Source organism: Bos indicus x Bos taurus, chromosome 2 (genome assembly GCF_003369695.1).
Source record: "Bos indicus x Bos taurus breed Angus x Brahman F1 hybrid chromosome 2, Bos_hybrid_MaternalHap_v2.0, whole genome shotgun sequence".
Lineage (NCBI taxonomy): Eukaryota > Metazoa > Chordata > Mammalia > Artiodactyla > Bovidae > Bos > Bos indicus x Bos taurus.
In genome coordinates, this window is record NC_040077.1 from 62,289,101 (window position 1) to 62,301,247 (window position 12,147).

The 12,147-nt window shown below is 37.0% G+C and overlaps 1 protein-coding gene across 3 annotated transcripts in view; it reads right to left on the reverse strand.

Annotated features, from left to right (window-relative positions):
* The window catches only part of ACMSD (aminocarboxymuconate semialdehyde decarboxylase), a 63,432-nt gene that overhangs the window by 8,275 nt on the left and 43,010 nt on the right, over nucleotides 1–12,147 (reverse strand). Inside the window, exon 9 of one of the 3 annotated variants that reach the window (XR_003514592.1) lies at nucleotides 9,835–9,918. The exons of the other annotated variants lie outside the window; for them this stretch is intronic. The gene's annotated coding sequence lies outside the window, so the exon portion shown is untranslated. The remainder of the gene's footprint in view (nucleotides 1–9,834; nucleotides 9,919–12,147) is intronic. 3 annotated transcript variants of the gene reach the window in all.

Here is a 12,147-nt window from a genome sequence, read left to right on the forward strand (position 1 = left end):
TTACTATCTCTGTAAACTAGATTGTGTTTTTCAATGATGTAGCTTTGAAGTTCTATTTGACACTTTGTATGATAAAGCACACAGGCTTGTCTGTCTACAAATACATAAAGCAGTATGTCAAATAGTGTGCTAAAATCTAGATTGTTCTGGTCAACAAAACAGAAATGGGGACAGGGAGGGCTCAAGATGGCAGAATAGGAAGATCCCAAGTTCACCCCCTGTCACACCTGAATTACACTACTGAACAGGGCAACTATCTCTGAGAATGACCTGAAGGCTAGTAGAAAAGACATAAAGAACCACAACCTGACAGGTAGGAGGGTGGAGACACTGGCTGTCAGGACTCACATTCTTGGCATGGTGACTCACAAGCAGGAGGAAAACCAGCTGTGGAGGTCCTACCTGAGGAGCCAGGTGTCCAAGTCCCACACTGAGGTCACCAGCCTGGTCCTGCACTGGGAAGATGAACACCCAGAATGTCTAGCTTTGAAAATCAGTGGGACCTATGTTAGAACTAGAGGCTGGAGGGCCATCCTTAAAGGGCATGTGCAAAAACTTACTTGCTCCAAGTCCCTGTGCCAAAGCTGCAGTTTGAAAGGAGTCTGGGTCAGACATACTTGCTGATCTTAGAGAGTCTTGTGGAGAAACAGGGGGCAGCTGGGACTCCCCTTGGGAACTGACATGTTTGTGGCAGCTGTTTTCATAATCTCTCTCTACCATGCTGACGCTGGCCCTGGTAGTTGCTTTTTTGGAATTCTCCCTCTAGCCTGTTAGCGCCCGGGGCAGCCCCAACTACTGGCACATCTGCAACAGCCAGCCTTGCTACAATAGAAAGGCTCATGCAGCCCATGTAGGGGACACCCCTGGAGTATCTGACTCTGGTGATCAAAGGGGAACATGCTGCTGGGCTTCACTTCTCCAAGATTGGGAGTTGTAACTAACTACATAATACATAGGAGTAAACTTAGAGAATTAGGCAAATTCAGGAGACAGAGGAGTGTGTTTCAAACAAAAGAGCATGACAAAACTGAAGAAAAAGACCTAAATGAAATGAAGATAAGCGATCTACCCGAGAAAGAGTTTAAGATAATGATTGTGAAGATGCTTACCAAACTCAGGATAAGAATAGATGAACAAGTGAGAACTTGAACAAAGAGTTAGAAAATATAAAAAGGAACCAATAAGAGTTGAAGAATACAATAACAGCAATGAAGTGTACATTGGAGGGAGTCACTGGTAGAGTAGATGATACTGAAGAATGGCTAAGTGATATGGAAGACAGAGTAGTAATAATCACCTAAGCCAAACAGGAAAAATAAAAATAATTTTAAAAAATGAGGATAGTTTAAGGGACCTTTGGGACAACATAAAGTGTACTAACACTTGCATTATAGATGTCCCAGGAGAAGAGAGAAAGGGTAGAAGTAGTATTTGAAGAAATAATACCTGAAAACTTCCCTAAGAAGGAAACAAGCATCCAGGTCCAGGTAACATCAAGAGTCCAAAACAAGATGAACCCAAAGAAATCCATACAAAGACATAATTAAAATGGCAAAAGTTAAGAGAATTTTGAGGGCAACAAAAGAAAAACAATTAGTCACATACATGGGGGTCCCATAAGGCTATCAACTGATTTTTCAGCAGAAAATCTGCAGGCCAGAAAAGAATGGCATGATGTAATTAAAGTGATGAAAGATATTCCTGAGATGAATATAGCATTGTAAGTCAACTGTACTTTAACTTTTAAAAATACAATGGATAAGAATATGATATATTTGTGTAATGGCATAGTATACAGTGTTCAATGAACAAATTTTGGATAAAAAGGCAGAAATGGTCCCTCTCCTCAGAAACCTCATGATCTAGTAAGAGAGACACTAAATCAATAATCAATGACAAATCCATCTATTGAAATAAAATAAGAGGAACATATTTTCAACCAGAAATTTTACTTCTGGTAAGTATCCCACTCATATGCATGTAATAGAAATATTTCAAGGAATTAATTGCAACAGTATTATAGTAGCAAAACACTATCAAATTAAATTATAGCATATCCCAAAATAAAAAGGAATGAAGGATAATTGCATATGCTGAAACGAAATAATCACCAAGTTATATTGTAAAGAGGAATGATCCTCACAGCAGATGCTAACACTACATTGTGAATGAATCTTGTAATTGAGAAAATACAATGTAATAGCTGTCAAATGGAATTTACTAAAGTTAATTCAAATATCATACGATACCGCTTATATGTGTAATCTAAATGGTACAAATGAACCTTTTTACAAAACAGAAATTGAGTCACAGATGTAGAAGACAAACATGGTTATCAAGAGGGAAGTGGGGAGGGATAAATTGGGAGATTGGGATTGACATATACACATTCTGTTCAGTTCAGTCGCTCAGTCATGTCCAACTCTTTGCGACCCCATGGACTGAAGCACGCCAGGCTTCCCTGTCTATCACCAACTCTGGGAGCTTACTCAAACTCATGTCCATTGAGTTGGTCATGCCATCCAACTATCTCATCCTGTGTCATCCCCTTTTCTTGCCTTCAATCTTTCCCAGCATCAGGGTCTTTTCAAATGAGTCAGTTCTTTGCATCAAGTGGCCAAAGTATTGGAGTTTCAGCTTCAGCATAAGTCCTTCCAGTGAATATTCAGGATGGATTTACTTTAGGATTGACTGGTTGGATCTTCTTGCAGTCCAAGAGACTCTCAAGAGTCTTCTCCAACACCACAGTTCAAAAGCATCAATTCTTTGGTGCTCAGCTTTCTTTATAGTCCATCTCTCACATCTGTACATGACTACTGGAAAAACCATAGCTTTGACTAGACAGACCTTTGTTGGCAAAGTAATGTCTGCTTTTTAATATGCTGTCTAGGTTGGTTATAACTTTTCTTCCAAGGAGCAAGCGTCTTTTAATTTCATGTCTGCAGTCACCATCTGCAGTGATTTTGGAGCTCAAGAAAACAAAGTCTCACTGTTTGCATTGTTTCCCTGTCTATTTGCCATGAAGTGATGGGACCAGATGCCATGATCTTAGTTTTCTGAATGTTGAGTTTTAAGCCAACTTTTCGCTCTCCTCTTTCACTTTCATCAAGAGGCTCTTTAGTTCTTTGCTTTCTGTCATAAGGGTGGTGTCATCCGCATATCTGAGGTTATTGGTATTTCTCCCAGAAATCTTGATTGCAGCTTGTGCTTCATGCAGCCCAGCGTATCACATGATGTACTCTGCATAAAAGTTAAACAAGCAGGGTAACAATATACAGCCTTGATGTACTCCTTTCCAGATTTGGAACTAATCTGTTGTACCGTGTCCAGTTCTAACTGTTGCTTCCTGACCTGCATATAGATTTCTCAGGAGGCAGGTGTGATGGTCTAGTATTCCCATCTCTTGAAGAATTTTCCGTACAGTCAAAGGCTTTGGCATAATCAGTAAAGCAGAAGTAGATGTTTTTCTGGAACTCTTGCTTTGTCAGTGATTCAACGGATGTTGGCAATTTGATCTCTGGTTCCTCTGCCTTTTCCAAATCCAGCTTAAACATCTGGAAGCTAATGGTTCACGTACTGTTGAAACCTAGCTTGGCGAATTTTGAGCATTACTTTGCTAGTGTGTGAGATGCGTGCATTTATGCAGTAGTTTGAACATTCTTTGGCATTGCCTTTCTTTGGGATTGGGGTGAAAATTCCTTTCATTACTCTGTATTGTAATGACCTATATGGGAACAGAATCTAGAAAAGAATGGATATAGGTATATGTATGATGCATAATGTATATGTACATAATAAAATATGATTCACTTAATATACAGCAGAAACTAACATAACATTGTACATCAACTATACTCCTATAAAAATAATTAATAAGAAAAAAGAGAAAGTTATATCAAAGAGGGGAAAACAAAGTCTAGGACAATGTATTTGCTATACTCATATTTCTGTTTCTAATAAGAAACCTATAGAAACACAAATATATTTGTATGGTAAAGTCTATTTCATAAATGGTAGCCAAGAAACAAGTTAGTTTCTTGTTTCTTGAGAAACAAGATGGTGAGGAACAAGGATGCCTCCTGTGCTACAGTTCATGGGGTCACAAAGAGTTGGACATGACTGGGCAACTGAACAACAGCAGCAACAGTGGCCAAGAAACAAGTATCATTAGGTGTCTCCACAAATGAAGACTAGGATTCGGGGGTGTAGGAGAGCCCCCTTTTTCTCTTTTGGAGATATAATTCACATACCAGAAAATCCACTCTTTAAAAGTGTACAGTTCAATGTGTTTTAGTATATTCGTGAATCTGTGTTATCATTCCCACTAATTTTAGAACATTTTTATTACCTTAAAGTGATCTGCATACTCATTAGCAGGCACTCCTTGTTACCTCCTCCTTCTGGCCCCTGAAAACACTAAATTATCTTCTGTGTCTATGGAATTGCCCCTTCTGACATTTCATGTAAATGGAATCATGCAGTATGTCGCCTTCTTTCATTTAGTATATCATTTTCAAGGTTCATCCATGCTATAGCCTGAATCAGTACTTCATTCCATTTTGGGCCAAATAATATTCCATTGAATAGATACACCACATTGTGCTACACCACATTGTGTTTATCCATTCATCAGATAATGGATATGTGGGTTGTTTCTACTTTTTGGCTATTATGGTAATGCTTCTCTGAACAAGTGTTTTCATAAATTTTTTTTTATGAAAACCTTTTCCCTTCTCCTGGGTATACACCTAGGAGTGGAGTTGCTCCTAGGTGTATAAGGATATAGGACTTATAGGATAAGTCCATATTTAACATTTAGAGAAACTGTTTTTCACAGTGGCTGCAGCATTCGACATTCTCAACCAGCAATGTGTGAAGGTCCCAATTTCTGCAAATCCTTACCAACGCTTGTTATTGTCCATTTTTTAAACTATAGCTGTCATGGTAGGTGTAAAGTGGTATCTCATTGTGGTTTCGATTTGCATTCTGTAACGAATAATTATGTTGAACATCTTTCCATGTGCTCCTTGGCCATTTGTATGTCTTTGAAGGAATATCTATATGTCCTTTGTGTCTATTCGAGCCCATGTGTTTCCTTTTTATTGTTGAGTTGCCAGGTTCTTTATATTTTCTAAATACTACAGATTTACCAGATGTATGATTTACAGATATTTTCTTCATTCTGTGGGTTGTCTTTTCACTTCATTGGTTGTATCTTTTGAAGCCCAAATTTTAGAATTTTGATGAATTTAATTATTTTCTTTGGTTGCTTGTGTTTTTGGTGTCATAGTCAAGAAATTATTGCCTAAACATCACGAAGATTTACAACTAAGTTTTCTTTTAAGAGTTTGTAGTTTTAGCTCTTCCCTCTAGGTCTTTGGTCCATTTTGAGTTAACTTTTGTGTATTTTGAGTGTGAAGAAGAGATCCAACTTAATTATTATTCTTTGTATGCATGTGGATATTCAGTTATCCCACTACAATATATTGAAAATACTATTCTTTCTTTATTGACTTGTATTGGTACTTTTGTTCAGAATAAGTTATCTTTATGTCTGTCTTTAAGCCACCATCACCCAGTTTTGATTATCCTATATATCTGTAGAAAGTTTTGAAATTGAGAGTGCGAGTCCTCCAATTCTGTTCTTTTTCAAAATCATTTTGTCCATTCTGGGTCCCTTGTATTTCCGTATGAATTTTAGCATCAACTTGTCAATGTGAGAAGTATGGCCATTTAACAACATTAAGTTTTCCAGCAGATGAACATGGGATGTCTTTTCATTTATTTATTTCATTTATTTAGGTCTTCTCTAATTTTCTTCAGCAGTATTTTGTAATTTAGTGTCCAAGTCTTCACTTCTTTAGTTGAATTTACTGCTAAGTATTTTATTCTTCTTGATGCTATTGTAAATGGAATTGTCTCCTCAATTTCATTTATGGATTATTCAATGCTAGTATATAGCAATGTGGGTAATTTTTGTATATTTATCTTATATATTTGTATACATTTTATATATTTATTCTACAACCTTGCTGAATCTCTTTATTAGCCCTGATGCTTTATTTGTGGGTTCTCTAGATTTTATATATACAAAGTCATGTCATCTTCAAATAATTTTGCTTCTTTCTTTCCAGTTTTTATGCCTTTTATTTCTTTTTCTTGCTTAATTTCCCTGGCTACAATCTCTAATACAATGTTGAATGGAAGTGGTGAGAGCAGAACCTTTCAATCTTTTGCCATTAAGTATGATGTTAATTGTGGATTTTTCATAGATGTCCTTTATCAGATTGTGGAACTTCCTTTCTACCAGTTTTTGAGTGGTTTCATCATGAAAGACTGTTGGAGTTTGTTGAGTGCTTTTTCTACATATATAGTTTAGTATGCTTGATAAACTACTTGAGCAATTTTCTGATAGACTTTATAGAACTTAAAAGCCCCTCCTGCTGCTGTTTGCTGCTGTTTAATTGTGAATTTGTGTCTGACTCTTTTGTGACCCCATAGACTATAGCCCTCCAGGCTCCTCTGTCAATGGGATTTTCCAGGCAAGAATACTAGAGTGGTTTGCTATTTCTTCTCCAGGGGATCTTCCTGACCCAGGGATTGAACCCGGGTCTTCTGCACTGGTAGGCAGATTCTTTACCACTGAGCCACCAAGGAAGCCAAAAGCCCCTCCTAGGAAATCCATTCAGTTGACTATTAGTCTTGAAACTAATCTAAGAACTTTAACCAATAATGCAAAGAGGCTAATTGTCCTTAACTAGATAGTCATCTCCGTATTTAAAATATAGTCTAATAATAACTGTCTAGCCATTTTTCCCCTATAAAATGACTCTGCTAAGATAGAATCTTTGAATTGGGCTTTTCAGAAATCCTCTTCATTTGAAATAAAACTCTGACCTATGCTTATAATCAGTCTTGAGAGTGGTTTTGTGTGTTGAAGGGATGAAGGCTTGAATATATGAAAGAAGGAAGTCAGATTGTTACTAGGCCTAAATATTAAATGTGTTTTTTCCATGAGTCCATAGTTATTCTTATTAATATTAACTAAAGTCTGTACTCTACAGTAAGGCTCACTCTTTGTGTTGTACATTCTGTGGGTTTTGACAAACATGTTGTGACATCTGTCTGCCATTCATACAGAATATATTAAATGTATTTTAAGTACTCTCAAGTTGAGTTATTATGAGGATAAATGACACTTTGATTTCTACCAGAAAAAAAGATTTTCCTAGGTTTTATGATTACATTTACATGAAACAATGTGGAGAAGTATATACTAAAGTTTAGAGGAAGGCCTTGATAGACTCACAATTCTATCTCTAGATTCCTGTATTCATGTACTGTATAAAACCAAGCAAATCAATACGCCTTCTGGTAGAAACCCTAAAGACCCAAAGTTATGTTTCCTCACATCTGTGCCAACAGCTGATCTCGTTCTGAACTGCCAGCTTGGTATTCACTGGAGGTTCATTCGTCCTTATCTCTACTCCTCTAGCTAAAGTTGTTTACAATTGCAAAACATAACATAATTTTAAAAAGTCCCATGCTTATATTACATTTGTCAACCACATTAACATGAAATTGAAACCTAGAAAATGATTTTTCATTCTAGTCAGGAATTCTTCCATTCCAACTATTATGGCCTTCTCAGATATAAATATGGTTTAAGCATGGAGGAGTCTGTTCTGTTCTACGGCAAAGGAAGCAAATGATTTTAAAGCAGAAATGAACCACTCCTCTGCAATTCATTCTTCCTGGTTAGGGCACTTCTTTGTTCTCCTGCCTAACTTGATTTTGGAAGCCTGTTGCAGAACACCAGACCTACGGTTTGCTGTGTTAGTCGCTCAATCATGTCTTGACTCTCTGCGACTCGTGGACTGAAGCCTGCCAGGCTCCTCTGGCTGTGGAATTCTCCAGGCAAGAATACTGGAGTGGGTAGCCTTTCCCTTCTCCAGGAAATCTTCCTGACCCAGGGATTGAACCTCAGTCTCCCACATTGCAGGCAGATTCTTTACTGGGTGAGTCACCAGGGAAGGTACACCTTATGGTTTGGCAGTATTTAATTATTATTTAATAGCTATTGCTCACAACTTCTCTCTATAGGAGATTAATTATCCATTTGTGATAATCTAGTTTGTAAATTTTTCATACCTATTATCCAATTAAACACCTTTTATTGATACCTTCTGATAAACTTTTGACCATTTCTAACTTGTTAGTGATTTCTTAAGGGAGAGGGAAGTAGGCATAAAAAAATTGGAGGTAGAGTCCTTGTTAATTGGATTTCTTATTCAGAGAAGGGATAGTACAGGGAAGAGATGGGGAGAAGAGATTCCTTCAGAGTCAAATGGTCCTGTAGGATGAAGGTCACTTGCTCCCAGTCTTTGCTTGATAGATGCTTAATAAATACTTGCTGAGTTAAAAATAATTTTTGTATTGCTATTTCTTGTTTAGTTCACTAAGTCGTGTCCAACTCTTTTGCGACCCTACAGGCTGTAGTCCTCCAGGCTCCTTTGTCCATGGGATTTCCCAGGCAAGAATAATGGAGTGGGTTGCCATTTCCTTCTCCAGGGGATTTTCCTGACCCAGGTATTTCTCCTGCATTGGCAGGCACTTTCATTACCACTGAGCCACCAGGACAGCCCCTATTGCTATTTCTATCACCTACTATAACTGCAAATTGATTGTGTTCTAAATGGATGCAGAGTCTGGTTAAGGAAGCATAGAATATGGCCTTGGATGACTGTTGCCTCGTTTCCCACTGATACAAGCTCTGTGAGATATCCAAGGTTCTCGTGATACCTCAGGCTTCCAAGTAACATACCTGGTCCTAGCCTTCCAAAAGCTAGAACTTTGTTCTTTCTTTTTCCTTCTTGTCTGTGATCTAGACTTCTAGTCCTTTGGGACTGACCATAATTATGAACCAATTTTTTAAGGATATCTGTGATATTTGCTACAGTAATATTTATTAACATCTACATTTTAGTGGGCCCTTTCTAAAGACTCTACTAAAATCAGAGGAATAATTTTAATAGTTGACATTTTAGGTAGTGTGGCTAACTCTTCTAGGATTCTAAAATTAAACCTCAACAGGTACTGGCTTTCCTTATTAGGCAGGAAAGCAGTGGCTAATCCTGATTGATTTCTCCACCCCAACACCACCCCAACATAATTTCCCTCCCCAAAGTTAGTGGCACATGTTCCCTATGAAGTCAAAGACTCCTGAGTGGTAATAATAGTGATTAATATTCCTGCCAGGGGAAAGAAAGAAACTGCTCACCTGCTGGGACACATTAACTTTTCACATTCTCAGGGAATGCTGTGAACACTGAAAGATGTGACTTACTAAAGAAACTCAAATAGTGGAAGAGAATTCATTTGTCTTCTGGAAAAGGAACAATTAACTCTCTTCTCATTAGCATATTTCATTAGTAGCATTTGCGGTAAATACAACACACCTCTCTTACAACATAGCTTATTACAAAAATCCTAATATATCAAGGATTCACTTTGTTCCCTGAGACATAATTTCCTAGAGAAATAGCTTGATTTAATTCAATCAGTGCAAAGCAAGATTAGCCTTATATCCACAAGATCATTACACAACTCAGTTAAACAAATATTAACTTTACAACCACTGTGCAAAAAGCACTGACATTTGGAGAGTCCTTTGGCATTGTGTTATATTAGCTCCTCACATCAACTCTGTCTGGCTATCTGTCATCTGTGTTTTACAGTTGAGGAAACTGAGGTTGAAGGCAATCAGTGACCTGATACTAAAGTTCACCCAGCTGACATGCAGTAGAGCCAGGACTTGAATTGTCTCTCACTTACCATAACTTCTTGAGAAGGTAGTAAGTTATACTCTTGTTCTCGGGAAGCTTACAGGCATCAAAAAGGGTTCCACTCTACTGAGGACTGCAGTGCACAAGAAAACATCACTTATCCAGAATACTTACAGACAGAAGTATTAAAATACATTTAATTTTCAAGTCAGAGTGGAAACATTTCTAATACATATGGTATACTCCACCAACTACAATAGATATAATCACATCTTTGGTGATAAAGGACCTTTTCATTGCTTTAGAATCCCAAAATAGAGCAGTCCCGAATGTTAAAGAGTCAGAAGACTTAGGAAATGAATGAAGAAAAAGCTTTGGCTTTTGGGCCTGACTGGTCTCTAGTTTTAGGTCCATTTTCTAACCCACAGATTCAAATGCCCAAGACAAGATCACATGCATGCCCACTGTAAAAACTGGTCCATAAAGTGCCCCCAAATAACATTGTTATTTCTATAAATGAGCCATTTATTTTACTGTCAGATAAAATATTTTGCAGAACAGGTGTTTCTGGTTTCTGTTTTAAAAATATACAAAATAACATATAAATAGAGGCTTTGGTTTGGGTGGTTGAAAGTCTCTCTTGCAGACAGAGTCCTCTTCATTTAAAAAAAAAATTGAGGGGAAATTTGCAAACATAAAATTAGCCATTTTAAAGTGTATACTGTGATGACATCTAGTACATTCACATCTAGTACATTTCCACTCATGTTTTCTTGTGATGTACAACCATCATCTCTATCTTGGGCTAAGACATTTTTACACCCTCAAAGGAGACCTTGTACATATTAAGAAGTCACTCTCCATTCCTACCCACCCCCTGGCAACCACTATTCTGCTTTCTGTCTCTGTGGGTTTATCTATCCTAGATTCTTCAAAGAAATGGAATCATACAATACATGACCTCTGTGTCTGACTTCTTTCACTTAGCATGTTTTCAAGATCCATGTTGTAGCATATATTGGTATTTCATTTCTTTCTTTGGCTGAATATAATATCCCATTGTATGGGTATAAAACATTTTGTTTATTCATTCATTTGTTGATGGACATTTGTTTCTACCTTTTGGCTCTTGCAAATAATGCTACTACCAACATTTGTATACAAGTATTTGTTTGAATACTTGGTCTTAAGTCTTTTCGATATCTACCCAGGAATGGCACTGTTGGGATATGCTAATTCTATGGTTAACTTTTTGTAGACCTACAAAACTGTTTTCCACAGCAGCTAATGGAAGATAACCACTTTATCTTCCAACCATCAGTGTGCAATGTCTTCACATTCTTGTCAACATTTTCCATTTCAAAAAAAATATAGTCATCTTGGTGAGGATGAAGGTTATCTCGTTATGGTTTTGATTTGCCTTTCCCTGATAACCAGTAACGTTGAACATCTTTACCAGTGCTTGTTAGCCATTTATAGACTAATATCTTTTTTTGAAAAAAGTTTATTCAAATCCTTTGCTCAGTTTAATTGGGTTATGTGCCTTTTTATTATTGAATTATGAGATATTTGAATTATGAGATATATGAGATTATTATATATTTGAATACAAATCTCTTGTTGGGTGTATGACCTTCGTGTGAGTTTTTCATTAAAATTATTGTACTTTTTAGGTTCAGAATTTCTGTTTGTTTTCTTTTCATAATTTTTATATATTTATTGTTAGTCTCTGTTCAGACATTAGTCTCCTGGTTTCCTTTAGTTCTTGGTCTATGATTTTTCTTTATTTCTTGATCATATTTAAGGCTGTTGATTTAAAATCATTGTCTAGTAAGTCCAATGTTTCTCCAATGACAGTTTGTTAGTTTTTTTTTCCCCATAGGAATGGGCCACAATTTCTTTTTTCTTTGAATGCCTCTTAATTTTTTGCTGAAAACTAGACATTCTGAATATTGTGATATGGTAACTTTGGTAAGCAGATTCTTCCTTCTTCTCAGGGTTCATTGATATTTCTTTGTGTGCTTTGTATTGTTTATTTAGTGACTTTTCAAACTATTTTGGAAGACATTCTTTGTTATATATGCTCTCTGAAGTCTCTGTTACTTAAGCTTGTGTCAGCTCATGTTTGGATAAAGAGTTATTTAAATTCCCAGAACAAAAAGAGAATGAAAAAAAGACAAGGAAAAAACCTCTCCTGGTCTTTGCAGATTGGCTCTGTGATGGACCTTCCTTGAAAACTTGGCCAGGCCATTTACAACCTCATCTTGGCATTCACTTCCTACTGATGCTGATCCTAAAGATCAGGGAGAGATTAAAGCATAGGGCCCTATCTTGTCTTTCCTGAGAATGTATCCTGCTCTGG